The 26110-nt window shown below is 38.4% G+C and overlaps 1 protein-coding gene across 3 annotated transcripts in view; it reads left to right on the top strand.

Moving 5' to 3' along the window:
• Positions 1-26110, top strand: part of TTC28 (tetratricopeptide repeat domain 28) — a 365189-nt gene that overhangs the window by 83930 nt on the left and 255149 nt on the right. The gene's annotated exons all lie outside the window — the stretch shown is intronic.

Consider the following 26110-nt stretch of genomic DNA (forward strand, 5'->3'; position numbering starts at 1 on the left):
GCTACAGGGGCTGCATAGTTACTTGTCGTGCCTACTTGTAGATTTTGCGGGACTCTAGTGAAACAATTGCTCTTGTGTATACTGTGTTAGGATTTATATAGATGTATACACCAGGACAATATGTGCTGACCCAGCGTTGAAGCGTTTATTAACTCTTTTTAAGGCATGAGCTGAAGCAGTTAATGTGTCTTTTTCTTGGAGAGTTTCTCCCGGGGCCCACTGGGGGGCGAGCAGCAGATGTAACAATGGAACATATGTTTTCTTAATAGATCTAAAGCAAATAGTAGCATGACTAACACTTTTGGCTTACATACCAGCGCTGGAAAAAAGGTTAAATGTCTGCTTGAAAGATGCTTACTTTGTTAAGCGTATGCTGTGTTATGATAGTTTTATACCGACTGTGTGAGTGATGCAAAACCAATCAGCGGCCCTGTGTTTTAGAAATGGGCTTATGATTTGTGTCTGCAGTGGAAAGATATAGTATATCTAGGCTGACCACAAATATAGGTTGTAAATGATGAAATAGCCCTTGGCTCGTACTGCTGACTCGTAGTGTATTGCATAGCAGAATTTTGCAATAAAGCCCCCTGACCTCAAGAGGCCCGTTCATTCTGCTCTGGAAAATCTACTAAAACAAAAATCGTTTTAATTAGAGGCGTTTTTGTTGAAGGGTTAGAAAAGTCGTCAGCAGAGACAGATCCGCTCACTTCTATTTTAATTGGGAATTCTAGGAAATAGAGATATTCTATTACTTGAGGGATAATACATTAGGTAGCTTGTTGCTACTTTTCATTGCTGCACATTTGTTACTCATGTGTGTCATCTGAGATAACTACAATGGGTTTTACACTACTTCCCTTTGTATATGATACTGATATGGCATTTACATATTTTTCAGTAATAAAATACAAGCTTGGTTAATTGCCTCATAAATTAGTAATTCCATCAAGACTACCCAATCTTGGGCCTACCTTCACATGGGAAAACTAAACACAGTGTTAAAAGCAAAAGTTCCTTTCAGTGGTATTTATGGGGAACATCTTTCTTCAGCATACTCTAAGATTTGGGCATGGTATAGAGCAGGAGCAGCTGAGAAGCTTGATATAAAAGATTTTCAATAACTTCCTGACTGAATCCATACTTCGGAATGCAGTGAGCAATTCTTATTCATGATTGACAGTCTCTCTGTAAACATACTTATCTAAAAAGGCTGCTAATTGCTAGATAGGACCTCTCACTGGACTATTCAGTAAAGAAAGAGGAGGGATGAGTCTATAAGTTGTATTTTTAACACACACACACATATATTTTAATCTGCTCATCTGCTTCTGCTTTGTAAGATTGTCCCAGGAGATTCAGCTGCATTTTAATGGTGACAGTTTTCCTTTTACCTACATAACATGAAGGTCTTTCAGAGCTGTTTCTGTCAGAACTAAGCTTGACCACAACTCCATTCAAACTACTAGCCACGACTTTTGTCTGGTGGGTATAGAGGAAGATTGTTTTTTTAGTTAGACTTTTTAGGGCTTTTGTGCCTGATTATAATCACGGTCAAGGTGGAAATATGCCAACAATAAGATTGCTGTTGCAGAAAAAATACATACATACAAATAAATCATCATTGTAATGTATCGGCATTAGGATAGATTGTGGCTTTGGGCCCTGCTCTGGACTCCCATAGCTCTGCTGTGTCCTTATATATATATCGGCACACATATCACTTTTCATAAGCTTTTCCAGGTGACTTCCATGGTTTGGTAGTGTCTTGTGGTTTATTTGTTTGCAGTGTCTGCAATGATTTCCAACTTTTTCGATTACTTTTACAAATGTGAGTTATTCTCTTAAGTAAAACCTATGCTGCACCTGCATGTGCAGACTGCATATGTTTATCTGCCCGTCTGTCTGTCTACAGTGGTGTGCCAGACATTAATTCATACATATTCATGATACAGAGGCAACGTATAATAATCGCAACTTATGTATCCTCATGTTTCAAGGAGTCAGATAGAATGAACACTTGTGCATTATTAAAGCTGATCCTGTTCTGTGCGGAGCTGTTTATAGAGATTCCAAACAACTGAGGCTTTGTGCCTGTCTTCACACATTGTGTAATGAAGAGGAAGAACTGTTGAATGACATGTAGTTAAAAACTATATAATGATCTCAAGACGTGTGTTATAAGGAGAGAGGATAAGTATGAACTTCCTAAACTTTCTATTGTTAGCAGAAGAGATCCATAGTATTATAGAAGCCGTCATTGTACTGTAGTCTATGTCATTACACCACCAGGTTCTTTCTTTGTGTGGGGTGAAAATCCTTTGTATTCTGCATGTGTGCAAATTGTGCTACATTTATTCCCACTCACAATAGGAATGGATGTCCAAAACACAAGAAAAATATTATATTTGTTGCAACTTTTTTTTTATTTAGATAGCAAAAATTATATCTTAGAATGTGATATGAGTGCAGCCTGTCATCCCTGGAGCCTGTCATCTCTTAATATACTAGAATTTTTTGTTTGACCATCCTTAGTATGGATATAAGACGGACAGGTAGATAACCCTTTGAAGATAGCGCCAAACCAAAGAGTGTTGGGGGGGTGCTGGTTGTCTTGGACCTCTGTTCATCTGATAAAGCCTCTCCTAATTGGTTCAAAGAAAATACTGGGGCCCTTTTAACTTGTCACATTACTATATAATCAGTATGGGCATCATACCATCATCACTACCAGTTTGTGAGTAGGTATCCTTATATAAATGATCTCCTGACTTAAAGAGTTTTTTTAAAGGTATGCCAACAAGAAAAGAAGGAGGATGTGCAAATTCAGTATATAGATAGAGAGAATACAGGCGGCCCCCTACTTAAGAACACCCGACATACAGACAACCCCTAGTTACAAATGGACCTCTGGAAGTTGGTAATTTACTATACTTTAGTTCCAAGCTACAATGATCAGCTGTAACAGTTATCTGCATTTAACATTTATTGTTAATCCTGGTTCTTATGACAACCCAAAAGTTTTAAATTCCAATTGTCACAGAAACAAAAAAATATTCTGGTTGGGGTTACAATTATAAAATATACAGTTCCGATTTACATACAAATTCAACTTAAGAACAAATCTACAGAATCTTGTACATAAGTCGGGGACTGCCTGTAGATATCCCGGGTGTACAAAATAAGTCCTAAATAGTGGGACACACAGTCAGAATAAAGTAGTGACTGTGACAATAGGACTATTGCAGTCAGTATGATGCACCCAATTCTACCATCTAGTTTTAGTAACTGGGGAGAAGTGGGATGCTGTAATACAATTTCCCCCCATATTGCTTGTGTGGTTTTACCCTCGATTAGTATCCAATGGATGTCAGTACAGTTTAAATCTGTAGAGCATAACACATACCTTTTCTTGGGGGACCTAAAAATGTGAAATCTTCATATTGCTTTCTGCAATATCTGGAGATAGTTCAATGTTTATTTTCCTTCTCCACTTCACTTGATTTCTCTTTTAGATCACCTTTTGTATATCTTGATTTTTAGACTGCACCCCAGTCTCCCCTTCTATATGTCTCATCTAGACTTAAGTATTTCCCAGCTTTTTCCTTTCACTTCCTGGGAGCATTGGTCCATGCATATTCATCACCGTGAAGCGCCACGTGTCCCTGTTATTACTGCTGCCGCAATAAGGGTCAGGGTTAACGTCTATCTACCAAGGGCTTAGTGGATTAACTCTTTTAAGACACATCTCCTAATTAATTGTTTCTTATTTCCTCTCTGTATTGTTAATTATAGCAGTATTTTATTGCTTGTTGTATAAATGTAACACTTGTAATGAGATGTTACAAAACTAGTGAATGGAAATGATCACCCATGAACCTATTAGAAGAATGTGATAATAGTAATTGTCATAGAACTTATTATGAAGTATGTTACAATCATAGTGTAGCTGAATGGTATAGGGTAGTTATGCTGCACCGGTCTTGCGGTTTATTTATTTATTTTTTAGAATAGATCGACGTTGACAGCAATCAAAAACAGCTCCTCCTTTTCTGTCCAGGCCTCTGTACTAATATTGCGATGATGTAATCACTGGGGAGCAATGGTTGACATGGAAACGACAAACCCTGGTTAAGCTGCAGCGCTATTAAAAAAAGAAGTTGCTTAGGGGAAATTCACATAGTCCATACACCTGAGTCCATGGAAATAATGTGATAATCAAGGGTCACAGCTTAGTGCTGCATACTTGCAAATTGAAAAAAAAGCTGTCTTTGGACTCCAGAGCTAATGGTTATTTTTGTTGGGGTTTTTTTTCTGCAGACAATTCCTCTAAGCATCTATGTAGTGAAATACCCTTTTGTCCATTTCATATTTGACAATTATTTCATAATGATAGAAATATCTTACTGGACACGAAATGTAATTAAATTACCAGCCAAGAGCTTAGTCACTAATTTACTCACTTTGTGGAACAAAATTCAGGCTAATTGTTCAGAAAACCAAATAGCTTACAGATTTAATATAGGCAGCGGACTGGCAGTCATGAGACAAACAGATTTTAAGAGCTCCCATGGGTTTACTGAACCACACAACTGAAGGATTATTCCGAGATCACCTACCCTCAGGATAGTACATTAGATCGATGGGTGCCTGCCACCCCCACAATCAACTTTTCAGTAGACAGCAGGGCTCTGATAAGGGCTCATCCTTCCATTATGTAAAGGATGTGCTTGGTATTGTAGGTTAGTTCCACACTTGAATGGAACAAACGGGGCATGTGGCTAATAAACATAACATTACCAACCAATGAAGGAAAAGCAGCAGTAAAACAGATGATTTGTGGGGTTGCCAATTACTACTACTAATGTTGCTCACCTATCCTTGGGATGGGTGATAAAAAAAAGTCCATCCCAAAGTCCTTTAATGGGAACCTGCCAGGTGGTTTTTCCATCCTGAATGGGCCCCTACATGAGCATCATAAAGTAAAGTAATGACATTTCCTATGGCATTTTTTAAGATTTTTGTGTTGCTAAATAGAGAAGTTATTAGCCTTTATCCTCTTAGATTGGTATAAGCAAATTAACCATAACTATGGGGTCATCGGGTAGGGAGGAGCTTAATCTAGTCATACAATCCTAACTCTAAATCCAGCCCTGGGATTTAGAATTCACATATACCTCACTTTCTAGCATTAGTCTGAAACCCTCTCGAACTGCCTGATAAATATTTTGTGATTTAGGATGAATACTGCATGACTAGATGTGACTAGGCACTTTTATTGGGAATATGTGTTTAACCCATAATTGACTCATTTAGGACTATGGTGAGTAAGAAACACATAAATAAGATTAATCTTTGGGGTCTGCAACTTCAGTTGTTCTCTTTTAAGTAGAAGTTTTAGCGGTGGCCTGCACTTGATATTTATCAAACAATATCAGAAGATGATTTAATAAAGATGGGCTAGATGGGTGACTGAGGGTCTGTGTAAATCCAGCCTCAAAACAATTTGCCTTTATTCATTATCAACTGTTGGGGCATATAAAATAAAATCTTTTTTTTTGTATTTTTTACATTAAATATTTTGACCATTACATTTATAATGACACCTAAAAATTTGTAATTATAGGATTTTCCGAAATCGTTGACTTATGGTAAATATTTTCTTGATAACAGGTTTTGTCCATGGGGTCACTGATCTCAACAAGACATAAAGAAAGTGTTCCTCTGAAGAATGTTGTTCACTATTTGTATGTTGCCCTAGGTCCATGAGCATCCTTTGATCCTTTACAAAGCTTTGATCATACCCTTGCCTATGTAGTAAGGTTACAAGGAAGATCGTTTAATGTAAGGATATACATTTACATCATTCACTGCGATACTCTTTTTTTTCCTTTATTATCTCAGGTTATGAGAAATCTTGGAAACATTTTTATGCATATTGATGGATATTAGTTCCTAAAGGTTGCATTACCTTTTGGCTTGGCCTCAGTGCCCTGAAATTCCATGGTCCTTTGGGATCTCTTGAACACTGCCTAGACCATGGCGCCCAGCAATCAAATATTTTTCTAAATCCACAGAGTTTGACACCATGATCACAAGTAGTTCACTAATCTCTGAGGTCAGAGTTCACTGCAGTGAAGAGAGTTCAGAACAGCTGAAGAGGGGCTCAGTTTTTCTCATCAAGGCAGTAACATTCTGAGGAACCCCGGTGTATTTGGTTCTCCTCTAAGTGTCCAGGACCAGTGTTTTAAAGATGAGTTGTAATATCAGCCGATTTTACTGATATTCTGTAATAGTTGGGTGGTTTAAACTTAGACCAGTCTAAAGATGCACCAGATATATCAAAATATCTCATACCATTAATATTTGGTATATTCATAGAAAGATTTTTCTAACATTGCATTATTGGTTAAGTTGCTTTTTGATTCATCATTGTGTAAAATGATGCCACATTTTTAATGCACATTGGCTTATCCTTCTTTCTCTCTGACCATCATCCAAAAAAATATGTTAAAAAGCGGCCCACATTTACTAAAAACAGTGCAAATTGTGGGTCATATTCCTCATGAATCTGGAGCTCCCTGCACAGCCCCGAAAGAGTACAACAACTTTTTTGGTGCACCTTTAACATGGGGCATGAGACACATCTTCTGTCGGACTTTACATGATAACTGTCACCCACGGTCTGACTGACCACCGGAACACCCATTTATAATGCAGCTGCGACACTAAAGGGTTGTTTGCGACACATATGTGTCTCAGACACTTCTTACACGTGCAAGCAGTGTGCACAAAAAAGAACATGCAAAGTTTGACAGAAAACCGTCACAGGGGCTTAAGTAAATCTGGGCCAATATTTACCCTATTTTTTGGGTTGCAAATTGAAGTATATTAAGTATACTCAGTAAATTGTTGTAAGGTTTTATATTTGTGGAGATTTTGGATTTTTACTGTCTGATCAGTTAACAAGTTATTAAATAAATCTAGGTATTTTAAATAATATATAATATTAGTTAAATAAGAGTCTGGTCAGATGTGTCGTATTTGCTAAAAACATACCTGTAGCTGAAACTTCAGAATGAAAAAAATAGAAATTTTAAATCCGTGTACTGCACATTTTGTTTCGACTTCTGGCCTTTCAGCATGAATCATAATGACAATCATAGCAAGATTCTGCTACATTGGCTTATGGTACTATTCATACTATTTTGGGGATGTTATTTTCTTTCTAATGATAACTATAAGCTCATCTGATTGCAAAAACATTGGGTATGCAACTTATGTAAATTTTATATTTTATTATCGTTAAATACTGTAGTACAATGTAACGACCAATACCCTAAAAAAACCTATCTAATCTATCAATGGGCATACATTTAGACATGTTTATGTCTACATGATCCTTGCCTTTTCATGTCATTATGATGTAGACCATGAAGCGATGTGATTAAATTGCTCACAGCAAGGCTTAATTTACACTTTGTGGATGAGAGCTAGGATTACTGCTAAACTTTTACACCATGACCTACAAATAAACCAATACATGTAGAAAGCATGTTTCCAGGGAGAGCCAGTAGTAGAATAGTATAACTATATTCATACAGGTCATCGGAGGGGGTAGAAAAGTTGAAATAAAGGGGGGGCATATAACAGTACTCATTCACGTACATTACATTCTGTAGACTAAATTAATGCCCTAATCAACAGAAATCTTTCTGGATCCCACTGCGAGCATTCTCCTAGAATATAAATGTAAAGATAAAGTAAAGTACACAATACCCATTGTCTGTGCGGCTTGGTGCTTTGTGATTTGGATACAAGAATTTCATTTAGATCAGAATGGCAGCTCCACACTTTCTGACTATTTACACCAAGTAATTGCTTCATGGTTCCCATTGTGTGGCGGCCCATGCTAGGCAGTGTTTCGCTGCTGCCCCAAAGATTGCTGTTTGCCGAGTCATTTATTGACTTGCCTGTCACAGGAGGAAATGTGTGAGGAGCGTGAGATTTTAATATACTGTAAATGGTTCATTTCAAACTGTGACTCTTTTGTGCGGAGATATAATCAGACCTCAGTGTTTCCTCTCAAACACTCTTCAATTGCATTGCCTTTTTTCCCCTAGAATAACCCCACAGTGATGCCTGGGCACATGATAATCTTATTGCGCCACGGTCACAGAACTGAATATGCACTGTGTTAGATGCGGGCAGACAGAAAGTGTTCAGGGTCCTGTTTAGAAGCCAGTTTAATTTGTTCTGGATTATTGCAGTCTCTGCTTTTTTCTATAATTCTAAAAGTAAAAAAAGAAAAGGATGAAGGGGTGGCTGTAGTTATACACATAATGTGTACTGCATTGCTTAAAGCGATTTCATCGTAAAATGAAAATATGAATTTTACTGTCCCATTTCTATAATGGCCAACTTTCTGGATATTAAAGGGCAATTTTTGTTGAAACAATTTAGATAGCATTGCTACTCTAACCATACCCCACCATACTCAGCTATGAGTATGTTTTTGATTCAATTGTATGGCTTACCAGTTATAGCATCATGGCCCCTACAAATAATAATAATCTATATTTATAGAGTGCCAGAAAATTTCATAGAGCTTTACATATTATGGGGACAATAAACAAATTAAATAAGACATAACAGAGTAATAATTTTGTCATATAAAAATTAGGAATGTCATGTGGCTGACATAGTTCTTTATAGGATTCCCCTAAATCAAAGAAATCTATATATTTGAAAAACAGAATATCCAGAATTTCTTGTCAGGTGTGTGCTTTCAAGTCCATAAATATACCTTTAAATGACCACAACTGGTTAATGATGGCTAACACTTTCTGAGGATTAGAAATATGACAGGTGTGGGTATGGATCAGATTCACGGACAGATGTTATTGGAGAAGTGACAGATGCATTGGGCATGGGAGGTTTAACAGTGATAAGAGAGGTGTTTTTAATACATGTGAAGCGGCAGACATGTGTGAGCTGCCTGATTTGACAAATTTTAGATAGAGGGAACTAAGGATGTGGAGCATGTAGATGTAATGGCTACTGCGCCTACACATGTTGGAGAAATGCCGCATTGCACACAGCAATGTCATAAAGATAAGGGAAGATCAGCATCTAATGGTTGGTTATTGGAATGTCTTTAAAGTGCCCTGAGACATAAAGATTGTTTTTAGCAATCTGATCATCAATTGTAGTTGTTCATCATAATTATATCAGATGGATTGTTCTATAAGAACTGTATTTTTTGTATAGTAAATAATATATTACAGCCACAACATGCAAAGCGCTTCCCGCAGTGATGACAGCAGATCTCCATGGGTTAGCGAGTGTGGACCTGCTGCAGTCAGGTCAGATCACTCTGGTGGCTTTACTTATTTACCGTTTATATACAAGAGTATAAGCCGAGTTCTATCAACACAAAAATTGGCTTATACTTGGGTATATAAAAAAATAAACTGAGTACTCACCATTCCAACGCCCTGGGCAGTCCGTAAAAAAAGATCCAGCCCGTAAAAAAAAAAATCTGTACTCACCATTCCGCCGGCCCGGGCATCTCCTCTTCTATCTTCAAGTTCGTGGCAGCTCCTCTTCTATCTCTGTCTCTATGGAGATAGAAGATGAGCTGCTGCGAACATGAAAATAGAAGAGGAGCTGCCCGGGCCGTCGGAATGGTGAGTACAGAGTTGTTTTTTTTTACGGGCTGGATATGTACTACAGGGGGCTGGTAACTATATACTACAGGGGGCTGGTGACTATATACTACAGGGGGCTGGCTGGCTGGCTACATACTACAGGGGCTGGCAGGCTATATACTACAGTGGGCTGGCAGGCTATATACTACAAGGGCTGGCTGGCTGGTTATATACTGGGGCTGTGACCAATGCATTTCCCACCCTCGGATTATACTCGAGTCAATAGATTTTTCCAGTTTTTTGTGTTAAAATTAGAGGTCTCGGCTTATACTCGGGTCGGCTTATACTTGAGTATATATTTTACATATTTTACATATAATTACATAATTATTTTAATGTGTATTTAAGATTCCCTGAGGCAGATTGAACATACTGGTCATTCATTCAATAAACAAGCAGTTTTCAGGTTTTTCTTACCTTTAGAAATAATCTTTTTTTTCAGATAATTTTTGATATTGTGTGTGGGAGAGTGTTGTGAACATTTTTCTAATAAACTTAATTAAGAAATCATCCTTAGTTTGTAAAGAAACAGACAGCAATGTGCCCCTTAGTCACAGTGTTAATACTATGTTGCTATAGCAAATCTGTCCATCTAATTGAAGACCTTTTTCTCCTCTTCTGTTTGCTACCCAGCTGTGAGTGTTAACCCTTTCTGTGTTAACCCTTTCTCTCCCTGGATGTAGTACACTATGAGCACTAATTTCAAATATCAAGCTGAAAGTGAAGAGGTTAATCATCCCTTCTTAGAGCCATTAAACCAAACACAGGGAGATTAGATGTGAGTTCATGCAGACTCCATAGACACACACTGTAAAGGCTAGAATATGGATCTCTATGGAAGGGAGTGGCTTAATTTTTTTTTACAAACTAAGCATAATTTGTGAATGAAGTATATTATAAAAATGTTTACCACATCCCCTCACACACAATTTAAAAATTATCTCAAATGGTTACGCTGTAAGTATTTCTTATAAATCTAAAAATATCTCTCCGTTAATAATTTTTTAACAAAAAATATTTTATATATAAAATGAATTCCTTAATTTACGTGGCTTCTATCAGGTGTATTCAGTCATTAAAGTAGTTGCGCCAATTTTGCAACTTATATCTTTTCTTCAGGATGGGGAATAACATGCTGATCTGTAAGGATCTGAATGTTGATACCCCCACCAATAACAAGAATGGGATCACCCATTTTCAGTGATGGGTGGAACGGAAGGATACTCATGCTCATCCTGCTGCTCCATTCAATAGTATGGGAGTGTTGGGAATTACCATGTTTAATGATTTTCGACACTCCCATACTATTGAATTTAACAGCAGGACCGTTCCTTGATGCACACCGCTCCACTCCAGCAGGCAAACCATCATAGATCAACTTGTCATAACTTACAAAGTTTGGCACAACTCCTTTAAAGTGGGAAATCTTATGGGACTCAGTAGAAGGGAAGGATGTTGAAATCAAGTGCATTAGTGGCAAGCCAGGGAATACCATACACAGTAAATCTGCAGGCAGTCTCACATATTTTTGTATTATATATACTGACATCTCTCATGGTGTTTATACCTGCATCTAGAGATTCCTCTAAGAGCCTTGTAAAAAAAATTACAGATGAAAAAAGTCATGTAGGCTGGACTTTTTCTTCTGTAATATTAGTTTGATTGACCCCATTATAGTCATTGGCGTTTAAAAGGATCAGTTTTATGATACTTCTCCATCAGATTTTGTGGTTTGAAAATCGTGAACATTGTGAACACATATTTAGCACATCTACAATATACGGACAAGTTCTCTCATTTGTAAAATGACCTTATATGCATAACATAATGGTTTAGCAGTCTGGATATATTTACTTACAACATTGGACTCTCACTGTCTTATTGACATACAAAATCATTGGCATGCATAGGGTTTTCCTAATAATGAGATGCAAACCTTGGTAATTACACTTGTGCAGTTTCCCATTAGCCCCAGATAATTACTTATAATTATGATTTTTTTTGCCAGAAAATTAATCTGCTTTTTACAGACTTAATTGTTATTGCTAGTGATTGTGATTTCCGTTCATTAGACAAAAGCTCCATCCTCTGATGGTCAGTCTGCTCAGCCTTGACTTTGCAACTTGTACCAGGCTACTTTGCATATTAAAAAGCAAGTAAAACAGCTATTTATAAAGCAGTTTCATCAAGCCGTATATTAAGACATTTTTGGAATCAGATATGCATCACTGTAGGTTTAATTGAGTGAAAAAATTAAACTGCATATTTGAAATTATTGCCTAAATTGGTATTGTAAGAGTAAGTGTGCCAAAATAGCTTATAGCTAGCCACTGCAGTACCTGTAATGTCTTTGTCAAACTTTAAATTACTCATTTCAGAGTCTAATTCTTCATATGCCCTAAGGCCCCTTCCACACTTGCGTTTTTCACGCGCGTTTTCTGTGCGTACTTTTGACGTGCAGAACTTGCATTGCACTCTGACTCATTGTAATCAATGGGCTTTTTTAGACTTGCATTTTTTTTCACGCGCACACACGGGTTTTTTTTAACACGCATTTAAATCTCAGCATGCTCTACTTTTGCAAGTCACGCGTGTGAAAAACGCACCATACAAGTCTATGGAGATGCATCAAAAACGCATTGCACTTGCTAGTGCAATGCGTTTTTCATGCATCAATTGCCATAGAAAAGATAGAGCTCCGTCCTAAGTACATTTCACGCGCATTTTCTGCACGTGAAAAACGCATTGAAATTGCATTGAAATTGCATCAAAAACGCGCGTGAAAAACTGAGACACTGAACAAACTCTGACTGAAAACTTTCACTCTGATGCAAAATGTCAGTTTTTCACTGACCAAACCCTGATCGCACCCTGATCAGACTCTGACGTGATCTGCAAGTGTGAAAGGGGCCTAATGGTCCAGATTTATCTTATACAATTTCACATATCATACAGCAGGCTCAAAATAAATCAACAGATTCCGTCTGTAAAACAGGTTTTCAAATCCACATCATATGACCTAGCTTACATTAATTCAAGAAGGAACTCAGGACTAAAAGACATAGCCCGTGATCAGTCTGTAATCACAGACCATGCAGAGTCCTGTCTGACCACAATACAGGAATTACTTGCATCATTTTCATCTATTAGGCAAGGAATCCTGTTCTTGCATTATGGGCAGTCCATGATACAGGACAATTCGTGATCTTGGGCTTTGTTTTTTAGACCTGAAGGGAAGGTTCAATTCACCAATGGTGCATTAGCAAGCAAAATACTGTTGTTTATAGCAGTCTGCAGCCTAAATGTAGGACCTGGATTGCAGACTGTCATAAAACAGCCTACCCTCTGCCCCTTCAGGTCCACAATGAAGCTTTTTGTCACGTGTAATGTTGTATTAAAATATGAGCTTATGAGTGTAGCCTACGTTCATTATGTTTCTCCAAGGAGTGACCTTTAATTTAGCTCTTGGTGATGAAAAAAACGGAGAGAAGAAAGACACAGCGAGATGTAATCACAGAAATGAGTTATGCCATTAATTGGTGTGTAACAAAGGCCTAGAAATGGAACCCTCTAAGGTAAAAGCCTCAAAAGCAGGCTTAATACAATTATTAATATAAGAGAAATATTTTTTTTTAATATAAAAAGTCAAGTGCTGTTACATAATAAAGACTGAAATGTAGATATATGTACGACAATACTGCATCATTGAGGATTAGGATTTATTTGGCAAGTAAAGGCTATATTCACATATATGTACATATTTTCCCTTTCATATATCTCCCTTCCTTTGCCATAAGCATTGAATAGGCTACAACTGTTTTCTTTACATTTTTATCAAAGTGCTGACCCCTTCTGAACAGCTTCCTTGTCAGAATAGGCGTGTAAGATAATGGGGGTCATTTACTAAGGGCCCGATTTGCTTTTTCCCGACGTGTTACCCGAATATTTCCAATTTGCGCCTATTGTACCTGAATTGCCCTGGGATTTTGTGGCACATCGGCGCTGGCATGCACGCGACGGAAATCGGGGGGGCGTGGCCGAACGAAAACCCAACGTATTCGGAAAAAACGCCGCATTTAAAAACGGAAAATGTGTCGCTCGGGACGCACTTACCTGCACTCAGCCGGCCTCGGTGAATTCCGGCGCGTTCAGATTCTTTTCAGCACAGCAGCGCCACCTGGTGGACGGCGGAGGAACTACCTTATTAAATGCCGGTCGGACCCGAATCCAGCGCAGAGAACGCGCCGCTGGATCGCGAACGGACCGGGTAAGTAAATCTGCCCCAGTGTTGCATTGGGTACACCTAAACAAGTTCGACACTTTGAACATCAGGATAATACATGGAAAACTTTGCCTACACAAATAATTTTTTTTATATTATCAGATGTTGTTTTTGGTTGATTTTGACAACTAACGCCTACATTTGGACAATTCTGTCAGCCTGTCATCTTTCTGAACATAGAACTAACATGCATAATTTCAATTCTGCATTGGGATTTGCAGCAGCTAAATGACATGAAACCTGTTTCCACCACAGTTTTTCTGCTATGTGTGTATGGGATTTCTATAAATCCCATACACTATGCTGCTGCTAAATTAGGCTACATTCACACGAACGTATGGGGGATGTATATACGGCCTCACAACGCTGTACGGGAGCGGTACGGTGCACACGTGCGGCACCGTTCCATAGCCCGTAGAAAGATAGGGCATGTCTTATCTTTCTACGGAATATGACGCCGTGCGCTCTATATTCCTATGGAGAGGGGCTGGGTGAGCAGCACTCATCCCTTGCTCCTCTCCACAGCGCCAATGTATGCCCGCTGTACTACGGTACGGCGGGCATACATCGTGTGAATGTAGCTTTAGACCGTGGAATTTCTGCAAAGAAATTCAATGTGTCACACGGATCATGTGCAGACGGCCCGTGGAAGACTGGAGCCTGTGTTCTTCCTCATGGCACAGACACAGGGAAGAGGTGACCTATTGCTCCTTACAAATACAATGAGACTGATTTGAGTTCAGTGAGCAGAAAGTGCTGAGGAAGCATGGGGTGAGAGAGACAGTGTAATAACCTGTAATGTCAGATCACAGAGGGAGTAGGGTAGCCCCTGCATAATTTTAAAAATTGATTTTTAAACAACAAAACAAATATAAGACGATTGATCTGTGCTGCACTGTAAAATATATTGGCGCTATATAAATAAAACTTTTTTAAAAATGATTATTATTATTAAAGGCATATTACCATCTGGGCATTCACATTTAGTTTAATTCATCTACCATATATATATACCGTATATATTTCTTCAAATGGATGTATTAAAAAATGTTTCTGTGTGAAGATAATTTCTCATAAATGTAGCCATTGTCCATTAGAAACAAGATAGCTTCCTTGGATACGACCATCTCGCATTCTAGCAGTGGTGGTCAGACTTACAGTATTGAGCCCTGCCTGACCACCGGGATTCAGCATTCATTACCACAGGACGGCGGTGGGTCATGCATTAACTCCTGGACAATTGATATACAAAAACTGTTTCTTTGTGCAATCTCTCCAGCAGAGGTGGCCGTATCCAAGGACACTGTCTTGTTTCTAGGGGACCATGTATAATATATATATATATATATATATATATATATATATATACTGTATATAGTCGAGTATAAGCTGACCCGAGTATAAGCCGCGACCCCTAATTTTACCACTAAAACTGGGAAAACCTATTGACTCGAGTATAAGCTGAGGGTGGGAAATGCATTGGTCACAGCCTCCCCATTAAATAGCCTGCTGGACCCTGCCCCATAGTATATAGCGAGCACCTGCCCTCCAGTATATATCCTGCCAGCCCATTTCCCCCAGTATACAGCCAGCCCCCAGCCCCAGTATATAGCCAGCCCCCTGCCCCAGTATATAACCACCAGTGGGGGAAGCCAAAAAGGTGAGTTTTGATATATTTTTTTTACTTGAGTATAAGCCAAGTTTGGGTTTTCAGCACTTTTTTTGTGCTGAAAAACTAGGCTTATACTCAAGTATATATGGTATATATAATATATATATATAGCAGGTTAATTAAATTGAACGTGAATGCCCATACGAGAATACACCACAGTTCCAGTGCTTGGATGTACAATCAGTTGTCCCTGGTTTATTGTGCTTGATTTTGATAGTAGATTTCCTTTCAGTTGTTACTTGTATGCAGAGAGTCCATAAAGGCTTCCCGTAATTCTACTTCCACCATTAAAAAGGAAAATGGATAGATTACATTTTCTCATCTAATCCCAAATGTTTGTATTGAGGTGTAGGAATTTTTCAGCCAAAGGGATAAAGTCGCTATATTTTCCATCTCTCTCTTTGGCCTGGAGGCCATTATGAGTAAGCATACTATTATAGTAGACTGAATAATATAATGTAAGATTACATCAGCACAAGAAGGCCAAGCTCCTTCCATGTAATTGCGGGGCTTTCATACCTACATTATGTATTGAAATCTATTTTTTTCCTTCATGTTGCTTTGACACTTCCCTCCAGGGCAACGTGATGTGATTGAGAGGGAAGCCTACAAATTTCATGTAATTCACTGCTCACATGAGAAATAACTGCTTTGTCTCCCAGATGTTTTGACATTAAGGTAATTTATTTGAAAACCGCCTGCATTTTTAGAAAAGGCAATCTGTACCCGCAGCATGTGCAATGAATTAATACAACAATGCTAGGTGATGTGCATGTTTTATACTATTGATTTCAAGATGTTTAATGACAAATCGGATTATTCTCCATGTATGGCGTTCCTTTGTATCCTTCAGCATTCAGTGTAAATGAGCTGTTTTATTTCTCTTGAATAACTCTATCATGTAGATTGTACTAAAGCTCTCTATCCATCATTCTTTGTCTTTATTGAGCTCATTTGCAAATATTTGTATATTAATATCATTAGAATTGTTCTTTTAAAGAGCAATAAATGCTTTACAGTTCTGATTTCATAAATAATGTTGGAAAACACAAATCAGATGTAACATTTGACACATGTATTATATGACGCTTAGTTGTTGTTTTTGGGGGGCCCCACAGTTTTGTTTTCAAAATTTTTCACATCTCTACAGAAGGTGTCCTATAGTATATGTATAAGATTTAGACTAAATATAATATGTCGACTCACATCCTACACACATGCTTTTAAGATCCGGTTCCCTCCACATTTTTGCCCCTTTTTTAGGATACGTCGGGCGGATTCCCTATGTGCTCTTAAAACAAGATGCATCCCACTGAAAACAGGAGGAGTATTAAACATCTTCAGCAGCCGGTGAACAGATGCATCACTGGGGACCTCCCTGAGCACACTCTCAGTGGAGGTAAGGGGAGAGATGTAATACTTTGCATCCATACCCCATTGCCTTCAATGGCCTCCGCGGAGTGTATACATCACTCAGCAGGACTGAGCAGGATGGAAAGATGTACCTTGGTGCATCATATATGTCCTGCAGTACACAATCTATACTGTACAAACAGAGGCAAAGAAAGAAAATGTCTATGTACAGTATATGCTCAGTGTATACTTAAGGAGCTTTCCTTGCACTGAGCATGTACAAAAGAAATGATGTTAATGTAGCCTTACTGTATCACATCCTCAGGATGCCATTGCAGCTTAAAGGGAACCTGTCACTGCTGTTTTAAAAAAAAATGAGCATTCGACAGGTTATAGAGCCTTATGGCTTAATGACACCCTTTTTTAACTTCATGATCGATGGTCACAAGTGGAGAACATTAACTTTGATTTTCTACCTGGTAACCAGACAGAGAATCCAGTGAGTCACACTAGGCATATACTCACGCTTGAGTCTAGCAGACGCCTCCTCAGCACATCATCAGTTCCTCCTCATTCTGAGCGGTGTGTGCGCCTGGCATTGGGGCGTTTCTGTGCACTCACTACAGCCAGCGAACTGTCATGGATGAAAGTTTGCAGTCTGCGGGACAATTCTACACCAGACCCTTCCTGGTATTATGTAAATAAATATCCCATTTGTGCCATTTTACCAGTCTGAATACTGTGCAGGGAAGGAGACAGCAACCTGCATCATACTCTCCCATTTACTTCCTCTGCTCCTGACTGATTTCCTGTATTTAAATCATAGCCACTGTTAGTCCCGCTCTGCACTGGGTGCTGCATAGCTCCTTTCTTTCCTATACATAACCATACTCATTTTTCTTCCTTGCCACATTCAGTTCCTGCCACTTTGTGACCCCCTCCCCACTGCTTTCTTACAGGACTGTTATCAACTTCTATATTCCTCACCTCCTCCTCTTCACACAGAACCGATTACACCTCAACCATCCTTGCCAAAACTTGGTGATTGGTGATTGTCCTTTACATTGTGCCTTTGCTCAATAACCATGTATGACAATAATATTTGTTATGATGGCAGTAATATTAATCACTATATTTTCTCCTGGCATAGTGATATTGTTGGTAATATTATCGTTTGTATAGTGGTCTTTTTTAATAATCTGTATGATGTTGTTAAGGCTTCATTTACTTAGCGGTAGCCTGGGTGAGCACACGTCAGTGCGCTGCAGAAGAGGAGGGAGGAGCAGTCTATGGGAGACGTATATCAGGTCGGTATACATGTCCCCAACTGTTGTGTGCATGGGGCCTTATGTTGTTGAAATGGTATGGGTCATCATGTGGCATATTATTTGGCCCTTGTATAGTGGTAGCATTTCTAATAATGGACCAAATTACAATGTTGGCACGTAGGTTTTGGGTTGCAGTTTGGGCACTTAGTCTCTAAAAGGTTTAGTCTCACTGGTCTAGGGGGATTGTTGAGGACTCAGATTCCAAACTAACAGTGTCTGATTTCTAATTATAACTTTATTTAAAATAAAGTTTCTTGTTAACAAAGGAGGCATAAAAAGAGATTAAATTTTTTTATTTGATGATATTTTTGTTACATATTTCATTGTCAAAGAACCGAAAAGCTACATTTCATAGGAAACTATGACTCATATGCTGTTGAAATGTAACAATAACTTGAAAGGAAAAAAGTTATTCCTTTGATCGCTCACACTTCCAAATACAGACAGTCCCCGACTTAAGAACACTCGACTTACAGAGAACCCTTAGTTACAAATGAAACCCTCTGCCCCCTATGACCTCTAGTGATGATCTCTGGGTGTTGATCTTTTGCCCCAGCATGCAACCATCAACTGTAAGAGTGCCTGCAGTGAAGTTTTCATGTTTATACTTTTTGTTTTTTTCCTGGAGTTAGACTAAAATATACCATTTCCGACTTCCGAATACAAATTCAACTTGAAAACATACAGAAACTCTTATACATAACTCTGGGACTGCCTGTAGACTAACAACCTCCAGTTTGTATATGCACACAATTCACAAATAAGGCTCCACTCATCAATGGTTATTACGGAAGCTTATCCAAACTGGGTGCCTAGATGCCACTTGTGAGAGGAATCATGTCCTTTTGACATATGCTTGATGGCTAAAGATCAGAGTTTCTTTCCTTTATTGAAAAACACTGCCCATACCTTTGAATACAGTAATAAATGTATGCATAAGCCAACTAAAAAACAATCACATTATATGTATCCATAATGGTGACATTTAAAAGTTGCCTACAAAAAACAAGGCTTAATATATAATGACATATATCTAATGACAGAAAACTATGGCTTTTATGGATTTTGAAAATCTAAAAAAACAAAAAAACTGCCTCCTTTTGGTATTAATATATTTTTATAATATCCATAGACAACTAGACATTTCAGCTATTCACATATAGTAGTTACTTCAAATATTTGGCCATAGATTTGAGAAGTTATACCCATTAGAATGAGGCCACAGGTTATGTATGAACCAGTGAATTCCAGCAATGCAATTTATGCTTCCATCTCTCATGTAGTTCTATAATTTAATTAGCATTAAATACAGATTTTGTGATTATTTACAGTATATGATGCAGTAGTTCAGTTGTAACAGTCTTTAGCAATCTCGCATCTATTACCACGAACCACTGGTTTTGATACTGGAAATTTGTAGAGTCAAACATTATTTCCCTTCATGCACAATGGGCATATAAACTATGGAGATGATCTGATTGCAGAACTGCAAGCTATAGCCATACTGTATTGCTAAAAGCTTTTTGACCTTGAAATTATCGAAGTTGTATCCTACATTAAAAAACATCACTATTGTAATTATATTTTGTTATGCAAACCCAGGCTGGGGTAATTTCAAAGATGATTAAAATAGTACAGTGCACATTGTGGAAAAGCAACCATTTTGGTGCCATGTACATGTGCTAAGTGATCATGTGCTAAGGGATCATAAATGACAGCAGTAACATTTTTGATATAAGCAGAGACTGAGCAATATGTATCTGGATTGACCAGTCCATTATTGCATTGTCTTCTTTTGTGATATTGGCATTTGAGAGTACCAGCTTCTGGGGACCCTTACCAGAACCAGGTATTTCTTTGACAGGACAGGATCTGTGTGTCAGTTGTATCAACTATGCATGCGCAAGCCGGAAACTGTGACACCTAGCAGAATACCTAATGGACACCAGAGCCACTCAAGATACCTAGATGACCTGCTACCACTATCCAACTGCAATAAAGTTTATTTAATGCTACATATCAGGGGACATTTATTATATGCAGCTCTGGCCTCCTGATAAAATCATAGAATTGCCCCATAGCCTGTGCTTGAACAAGTGCCGGCTTTTAGCAGTGAGCAGGGCAGGAATGCCCCATGCCAACCCACTGCACCGTCGACTACGCCCCCACCTTCACACACCTCCATGCCCACCTGATTTCTGTCTGTGTGCCAGGAACTGAGCATATTTCAGGGCCTGTGCGGTCAAGCTCTGATATATACACCCCCCCCCCCCATCATTTCTGGAACACATGGTCAGGAAGCGTTGGTTTGGTCATCTACCAAAAAGTTATTGAAGTTGCTGTTCACATTATATACAGTGTCGCATCTGCATTAGAAATAGGAGATGTCATAACATTTTTTTTAAAGCTTTTTAGTTGTAGTACTAACTCTGATAGGTAAAATAACAGCCAGAATATTGTGATCAGCTTTTAGGTTAAAGTAATACATGTAGTAGAGTAACTAAGTGCAAGGGCCCTGGGTGAAGATAATTTCTCATAAATGTAGTCATTTGGTCCTATAGAAACAAGACTGTGTCCTTGGATAAGACCACCACCTCTGCAGGAGAGATTGCACAAAGAAACAAAAAGCTTTTTTATATGAAATGTCCGTGAGTTACTGCAGGTCCCACAGCCGCCCTGAGGTAAAGAACGCTGAATCCATGTGGTCAGGCAGTGCTCAATAGCGCATGTCTGGCCACTGCTGCCAGAGTGCCGGGTGGTCGTATCTGAGGAAGCTATCTTGTTTCTAAGGGACAACATTGCTACATTCATGAGAAATTATCTTCGCTCAGGAACATTTTTTAATAACATCCGATTGAAGAAATGTTTACATATGGCAAATGAATTTAATGAAATGTGAATGCCCAGATGGGATACCCCGTTAAGGTTTTGGACATTGTGGAACATTGTGAAACCGCTGGCCAATAGTGTCCTGGTGTAGAGAATTTAGAATAGATTTGCTGTATGTCAAGATTGTGCTGGACACCGCTGTATTTAAAACTTACAGTGAAGTGATTTACAGACGTGGTAGAGAGGATATTTAGAACAATATTTAGTCTCAGAATCACCACGTTTTTAAGGGTTTTTTTTAGATACAGTGAAGAACATTAAGATGGTTGCAAGTTAAGACCCATTTTAAGAGTCTAATAGATGACCATCCCTGATCTTAACAGAATTTCTATGTTTTAGAAATCCTTTCAGTGCAAACACAAACTGTTCTAAGGGATTTATTCCCTTCCTACTAGATTTCAATTCCTTGGATTGCTATGTCATCTAGTTCTTACTTTGTCACTTAAGGTCCACTGACTTTAGTAAAAATTTTATTGAAAAAAAGGATTATAGAAAATTATTTGTATGTTTCAAATCTCCTAAATGTGTTTTGTCTCTCCAGTAACTGAAATCTCAAGAGTTTGGCAATGCTTTAACTTAAAGAAACAGAAATTCATTTGAGATTTCCTTTTAATCCAAAAATCTGTCAGTGTTCTTTATTGTCTCCTAGCAGCAGCATATACAATGCAGATTGCGTGAAATTCATGGAGTGCGTACACTCAGTCGGAAACTTGTCACAACACACAGCAGGTGGTAGTTATCCATTATTGAAAGTAGTGATTAAACAGAGCTGTTGCCATTTCTCTCTCATTGTTGCAGTCATTATGAATAACAGTTCCTGACAGCACCTGTTAATATGCTATAATTCTTGTCAATCTTTGTGCTCAGTCTAGTTGCTGTGTATTTGTGCTTTTCAGAGCTGTGCAATTAACTGTGTATATGACTTCTCTGTCATTAACAGTCCAGAAAAGGGTCTTGTTCAGATATGTTACAAAATGTGCATGACTGTTTCCTGTATAGGATTACAAGTATGTACATTCACAACCATAATTGGGAAAATGTATAGGTATTTTTAGCTGGAGGACTGTACTTGCCTTTAAACAATGAACATTTTTATTAAAAATCCACGTTCATTCATTTTTGTCCATATCTGAAAATAGAAATGAATCTACAAAATATAAAGTGCAATGTGCCAATCCTTAAAAAGGTCTAAAACTTGATTTCATAATAGAAACGGCCTAAATTATGAAAAAGATATGTTGGACATAATTGGGCTTATTTACTAAGTGGTTTTTGGCGCACGCGACAGGATTTTGGCGCATCGGCACCGGTTTTCATGCGACACAAATCAGAGGGGGTGGCGCGGGCCGACGGGCGATCCGACTGATTCGGACTAAGTGCAGGAATTAACATTTAAATTGTGTTGCAAGCCATGCACTTACATACACCGGGAAGAAGAAGGTGAACTCTGGCGGACCTGAGCGGGGAGCGACACATGCAGGACATACCGGATCGCGACGTGGACAGGTAAGTAAATGTTCCCCATTGAGTCTGATGTACTATCTTTAGAATGGCTATATAAAATAAGCATTTCATGAACCTGACTAAACTCCATAAAAGCTTATGAGGCCAGTGTATTCATCTCAGTCTCTTCCCACCTAGACTGCATTATAGGTCGGCAAAGACTGAGTTTATCTAATGAATACGACTGGACTTGTGAGCAATGTTAACATTTCAGGATTAAATATGCTTCAAAGATATATTTTCAATATTGTATGCAGAAATGTGAAATCTGGTTTCAGATCCTATTTTAAGAGGTCTTGAGGATTTAAAGGTTGTTGAGGTCTTTGAAGGCTGCTACGAACCCAACTGAATAGCAGTGGAAGAACTTTTAAGTAAGTTTTTATTTACTCCACAGAGCAACATGCAATATAATACATTGCATTTGTTTCCTTTAAAACAGTGGGTTGAATGTATAATGGCCTCGTTCTCCAGAGCAAATACATTGTTTAGCCATTCAGGGATCCCCTACTATCTCAAAATCTATTGACCTAGAAGAATCTAGAGTGCTGTTTTTATATTTTATGATAGCAAAGCCAGGTGTGACAGGGGCACATTTACTTACCCGTTCCTTCGCGATTGCCGCTGTGTGTTGTCTGACGAAAATGAACTTTGCTGTGATTCACAAAGACTGTGGACCCGATTTCCTGCATCTGTTGGCATGTCTTGGCAGTGATTTGCTTCTGCCAATGTTCAGGGTATTTCCCCTTACATAGGCAGTTACTTCACTAGAGACCTCCATGAGGGTTTGCCCAATGGAGGCTGGGAATGGATGCACTGTTTTGCATCTGTTCTCTTTAGACTGTACGCTTATTGTATACGTCATTCATCAGAAAAGAGCAGGGTGGAAGACAGAGCAAGCTACTTTCCCACAGTATGGGATGTATGCAAAAGCGTTTTCCAAGGTATTAAATGGAAAACAATGCCTCCTTTTGCTACCTTGAAAGGCAGCCCCCTTAACACCAAGTATGACCTACAAGAAGTCTAATAACATGATCTGCGATTAAGCCAAACCAGTATATCCATTCCAGAAGGAACAGACTCCCAACTGTAGACAGCACTGTTTCGACCTGTTTGGGTCTCCTCAGTACAGCGTAGAGAACTGGATTGGCTTCCCACAGTATGCAATGTTTGCTGTACAAATGGAATTAAAAAGGATGCCCCCAAAAATGTATATGCTAGAAGCTTTTCTGGAGTATTTCAAAAAATTATGTATGAATGTAGTCTTAGACTATACAGTTTTAAAAGGTGTAAGATTAATCATATGGGGATTAATCATATATTGAGGATAAATTCAGTGCATCTTCAGGGTGCGTTGTCTATGTTTATACCATCTAAATGTTGTCTGGGATAGATGAGTAAATAACTTATTTTTTAGTTTATTTATATACTGTATTTTATTAATTTGAACATGTTTTAAAGGAAAGTATTGTATGAAAAACATAACAAATGCCTCAGGAACACTCCTTTATGATCTTTCTCTCTTTGTTCTCTACTGAGATTTCTATATCGAAATAATAGTTTTTTTATCCTCTTGTCCTGACTCCAGACAGTTCTCTGTCAAGCTGTGACTTTTCCTGTTGTCAAGTACAAAGCTTTTATAATTTCCATTTGATCGGTGCTCCATTGTGTTTAGCTCTCTGCCAGATCCGTATACTTTCGCTCTGTTCCAAATACATAATATTTATATTTAGGTTTATATAATAAAGGTAAAGAAATATGATATATTCAAAGAAGTTATGTAATGAAAATATAGACAATTCTATCGTTTGTAAAACTTATAAAACATTTGATTTTCTATTATTAACAGCCTTATCAGTCTTAAAATTGTGTGCATTAACCTTGTATGGCAGTGTATCTTATACACGGTTGTATTTTGGACACAATTTCGTTAGGTGTCTTAAGACATGATGTATTTGCTGCGTGGCTCTATTGTATAGACAATAAAAGGGAACAGCATTTTGACGCCATCCACATTAAGTGGTAATATTCAAAGTGGAAAAACAAGCCATGGTAGCATGCTCATTATGATGGAAAAATGTGGGGAATTTCATAAAGGGGTGAAATCCACATCAATTCTAGATTTCAGAGACTCTGCTGTGCCTTGGCATGTTGCACTATGTGCTGAAAGATACTTTCCTTTCCCTGAATATGAAACACCGCCTACCACTGCAGTACAGCATATATATGCGTGTGCAGCTTCTCCAACTTCCAAGCGCTGCATTAAAATGCAAAGTCATCACATTGTGATATCACACATATTTTCAGCGGCTTTACACTGTTATTGTGTAACATTCAGGCATAGAACCTAAACCAGGGTTCTGAGAATAGTGGCCTAAGGGTTAGTGCTCTTTTGTGAAATCCATTACCATTTACGCTTTGCTTGAAATGATATAGTCACTCAGACTTATGCACATTTACATTCATCCGTTTATCCAATGACTCAAGGTACCTTCACACTGAGGCTGAAATGTTTCCATCCATTCTGTCCACATTCACACACTTCCATCGATTAAATAAATCAATCTAAGGCAGTTTTGCACTTACTCTTAGCCCTCCCTCAACGACAGACTGAATGGATTTTACATGACATGCATGTATTCCAGTGGCTGCTTTGTACATTGTTTGCTAGGATGATGTATATTCTTTGTTGAAGATGTGTTAAATGGGTGATAAGACTACACTCTTTTACATGTTCTATATAAACTGATTAATTGACAGCCAATGATCTAATGTTTATTGAGGCTGTAAATGGCCCTCCAGCCTGAAGATAACGTTGTTCGCGCGTACATAAGGTCCCCTGGTCAATAAGGAAGGTGTATCTGGTACTTAGAGAAGTTCTCTGCAATCATAGGAGGGTGGGAGTTCAGTAAAAGCAGAGAGTAACATTTATATTATCTACACATTCGTAAAGTAAAGTGAAATTTTGTTTCCTTGGTGGGGGGATGATTTAGTGCTGTCCCCAAACAACACAAATGTTGTTTATCCTTTATCCTGGCAGTAAGTAAGATGCAAGCTGTTGGGTCTGTTGTTGGCTTTTTCTTCTCTGCTCATTTGGAAAAAATGTGCAAACTTGGCCAATTGTATATGTCTAGGGGAGTAAATAGAGATAACTGTCAGCTGAATGAGTAGTCCTTGACAGCTATGACATGTGAACAACATCCAAAGAAGAATGTCAGCTGCACGGAACAACAACTATCACATGTGTATGACTAGCCCAAGTCACAGAAAGAACGTTCATGTCCAGTGGTCGGTATGAACAATGGATGTCTATGAACACGTTGAGTCATCACTATGTGGTGGCTAGACGGTGGAGTCGTCTTAATAAATTCGGAGGTTA

This window comes from Engystomops pustulosus, chromosome 1 (assembly GCF_040894005.1).
Source record: "Engystomops pustulosus chromosome 1, aEngPut4.maternal, whole genome shotgun sequence".
Taxonomy (NCBI): domain Eukaryota; kingdom Metazoa; phylum Chordata; class Amphibia; order Anura; family Leptodactylidae; genus Engystomops; species Engystomops pustulosus.